Source organism: Oncorhynchus keta, unplaced genomic scaffold (genome assembly GCF_023373465.1).
Source record: "Oncorhynchus keta strain PuntledgeMale-10-30-2019 unplaced genomic scaffold, Oket_V2 Un_contig_22897_pilon_pilon, whole genome shotgun sequence".
Lineage (NCBI taxonomy): Eukaryota > Metazoa > Chordata > Actinopteri > Salmoniformes > Salmonidae > Oncorhynchus > Oncorhynchus keta.
The window spans coordinates 26,056-30,029 of NW_026283102.1; the positions used below are offsets into that span (position 1 = coordinate 26,056).

At 56.2% G+C, this 3,974-nt stretch overlaps 1 pseudogene; it reads right to left on the reverse strand.

Moving 5' to 3' along the window:
* Positions 1 to 1,194: 1,194 nt before the first annotated feature.
* LOC127921639 (polysialoglycoprotein-like) lies at positions 1,195 to 3,824 on the reverse strand (annotated as a pseudogene).
* Positions 3,825 to 3,974: the final 150 nt, after the last annotated feature.

The following is a 3,974-nucleotide window of genomic DNA, read 5'->3' on the forward strand; positions in this document are numbered from 1 at the left end:
AGGATGAGACTGACTGAGGATGACCCATGGTATGCTGTGGGTGAGGTAGTAGAATAAATATTACGTTTTTGTTTTATGATAAGTTCTTTCCAGTATGTTTGTTCTCCCTGTTGTGAAGGTTTGGAGTCCCTGGGTGGCATGAAGCCCAACTGGTACAGGATAGGAGTAGCTGAGAGGACCAGATGGTTTATAATGCTTTGCTCTGCTTTACTTTACTGTTTTCCATGACCAAAGTTGTATCCTATATCTTACATGTCAATAAACAAAGTGTTATCCTGTTTTTGACCCTTATGGGTGTCAAAAGGGGGAGACAAAAGCATATATCACTTGATTTTTGTTCCATTTCTTGGTTGATTTCTTTTGTTTCTGTAAAAAATATGTTTTATTTAACTTTATATTATTTTCATGAAATGCTGTTAACATATTACTGTTGGGAGCACTGAAATATAGGATAATGAGTGACACCCTTGTGGGTGTCAAGGGGGAATCAAAAACTCCAGTTTCTATATAAATGTTAAGGGACATGCATCACTTCATTGATTCACAAAATAAAGGTTTAACGTTCCTGGGTTCATCAGCAACCTAGTATATCGGATGGTGTGGTTAAACCCCACAGGGGTGTAAAAAGGGGGATTATGAGGATTGTGTTATGCACTATAGCCCGTTACCATATGTGATTGAATATTATCTGCTGTGACAGGCCGGCTCGGAAGCAGGAACTACCGAGTATATTTTAATATTTTTCTCAGGAACAAGTCAGTTCTGTTTTGCCCTGTGGTGGGACAGAGAGCCCGTATATACAAACAATGCATTTACCACTTATTGCTTAGCCTCATTGTCATATTTATCCTGATACCAGATTCGAATTGAGTGCAACCCTGACACGAGTGAAAAATAGAGGGAAAAACCAAAAATAAACAGTAATTAAAAAGTAAAACCCGTAAAGTTGTCATGTAGCAAAGTAGGCAAAACACACAGCAACACGTAAACAAGTCTGCAAGTTGTGACTGGAAATGGCTTCAGAAATAAAGGTGAAAATGCTGTTTGAGGTATCATGTGATGCTACTAGCATAAATGGACCAACACTGAGCAAATGTAGCTTAAGTCAAATGGCAATTTGAAACACAGGGGTCAGAGTAATATTGCTGGCGCATTGATATAATGCTAAATAAATGTTGCCATCACCCCAGTTACTCAAGTCAGGTCATAGACCTCAACTCCAAGTAGGAACCACCAAAACAATACAGAGGACACAAGTATTACAGTTAATGTTTAATTGAGCCAAAACAAGCAAATGCAGTTACAGACTGGACTAGAGTACCCATGAACTCTTGCATGTCCCACGTCAGATATCCATGTCGTCGCAGCTTCGGACGGGAGGACGGGTTCGCAGCTTCAGAGGTGGCGTCGTCGCCGGACGGGCCGGTCGCAGCTTCAGAGGTGGCGTCGTCGCCGGACGGGCCGGTCGCAGCTTCAGAGGTGGCGTCGTCGCCGGACGGGCCGGTCGCAGCTTCAGAGGTGGCGTCGTCGCCGGACGGGCCGGTCGCAGCTTCAGAGGTGGCGTCGTCGCCGGACGGGCCGGTCGCAGCTTCAGAGGTGGCGTCGTCGCCGGACGGGCCGGTCGCAGCTTCAGAGGTGGCGTCGTCGCCGGACGGGCCGGTCGCAGCTTCAGAGGTGGCGTCGCGGGCGCCGCAGCTTCAGGGCTGCCAGAGGGTCGCAGCTTCAGAGGTGGCGTCGTCGCGGACGCGCCGGTCGGGGCTGGGCTTCCAGAGGTGGCGTGCGTCGTGACGGCGGACGCAGCTTCAGAGGTGGCGCGTCAGAGGACGGGCCGGTCGCAGCTTCAGAGGACGCGTCAGATGACGGGGTCGCAGCTTCAGAGGTGGCGTCGTCCCCGGAGGTGGCGCGTCAGAGGGTCGCAGCTTCAGAGGTAGCTTCAGCGTCGTCAGAGGACGCGTCTCGCAGCTTCAGAGGTGGCGTCGTCAGAAGTCGCGCAGAGGTGGCGTCGTCAGAGGTCGCAGCTTCAGAGGTGGCGTCGTCAGAGACGGGCCGGCCAGCTTCAGAGGTAGCGCGTCACCAGAGGACGGGCCGGTCGCAGCTTCAGAGGTGGCGTCGTCACCAGAGCCGCGCCGCAGCTTCAGGCGTGGGTCCAGCGGTCGCAGTCAGAGGTGGCGTCCAGAGGACGGGCCGGTCGCAGCTTCCCAGAGGCGTCGTCAGAGGACGGGCGCGGTCGCAGCGTCAATGGGCGTCGTGCCACCAGACGGGCCGGCCGAGCTTCAGGAGGTGGCGTCGCCAGAGGACGGGCCGGTCGCAGGTTCAGAGGTGGCGTCGCCAGAGGACGGCCGGTCGCTGCTTCAGAGGTGGCGTCGTCAGAGGACGCGCCGGCCGTCAGAGGGGCCAGAGGAGTGCAACTTCAGAGGTTCGCCACCAGACGACGCCCGGTCGCAGCATCAGTGGCGTCGTCAGCCAGAGGCGCGGGTCGGAGCGTCAGAGGTGGCGTCAGTGGCAGCGCAGTGGCGTCGTCAGAGGACGGGCGGTCGCAGCTTCAGAGGTGGCGTCGTCAGAGGACGGGTCGCAGGTGGCGCGTCACCAGGACGGGGTCGCAGAGGTGGCAGATACGGGCCGGTCAGCTTCAGACGCCAGAGTCAGCTTCAGAGGTGGCGTCGTCCGGTCGCAGCTTCAGAGGTGGCGTCGTCACCGGACGCGCGGTCGCAGCTTCAGAGGTAGCGTCGTCAGAGACGCGCCGGTCGCAGCTTCAGAGGTGGCGTCGTCAGAGGACGGCGCCGCAGCATCAGCAGCGTCGTCACACAGACGGGACGTCGCAGCTTCAGAGGTGCGTCGTCAGAGGACGGGCGGTCGCAGCCCAGAGGTGGCGTCCAGAGGACGGGCAGTGGCTTCAGAGGTCGCAGAGGACGGGCGGTTCAGATCAGTGGCGGCCAGTCAGGGCGGGCTGTCGCAGTTTCAGAGGTGGCGTCGTCAGAGGCCGGGGTCGCCAGCTTCAGAGCTTCAGACGGGCGGGTGGCGTCGTCAGAGGACGGCCGGTCGCAGCTTCAGGTGGCGTCGTCAGAGGACGGGCCGGTCGCAGCTTCAGAGGTGGCGTCGTCAGAGGACGGGCCGGTCGCAGCTTCAGAGGTGGCGTCGTCAGAGGACGGGCCGGTCGCAGCTTCAGAGGTGGCGTCGTCAGAGGACGGGCCGGTCGCGGCTTCAGAGGTGGCGTCGTCAGAGGACGGGCCGGTCGCAGCTTCAGAGGTGGCGTCGTCAGAGGACGGGCCGGTCGCAGCTTCAGAGGTGGCGTCGTCAGAGGACGGGCCGGTCGCAGCTTCAGAGGTGGCGTCGTCAGAGGACGGGCCGGTCGCAGCTTCAGAGGTGGCGTCGTCAGAGGACGGGCCGGTCGCAGCTTCAGAGGTGGTGTGCCAGAGGACGGGCCGGTCGCAGCGTCAGAGGTGGGCCGGCCACCAGACGCGCCGGTCGCAGAGTGAGGCCAGTGGCGCCTGGCGTCGTCAGAGGACATGCGCCTCAGCTTCTCCTCAGAGGACAGGGCATAATTTGCCAGAGAAATACCATGGTTTGAGAAGCTTGGGATTCTACTTCATTGGTCTCTAAATACTCTTGAGAGAAAACAAAAGGAACAGTTGGGTATTCTACAGCAACACATCTGTTCTACACGGTCTAGGCCAAATTGCTAATCAAATTTTGAGCAACATGAACCCAACAGGTTTCAAAGTATACGTTTCAGGCCGTACCTTCTCTGGCTTGTTTAGCGTTAGACCCTATGGATCGGAGCAAGGCCAGGGCATGCACAATGGAGACGTCATTTGATGACAGCTCTGAAAATGCAGGGGTTAAGGTACACAAGCAAAAGGTTTGACAGCATTATTTAGACCGAGTTACTCTATGCTGTTGAATGAGTGTCAAACACAGCGGCACCATAGACAGTGACAAAGAACATAGCTAGAAGGGTTGTGGAAATAAACAAT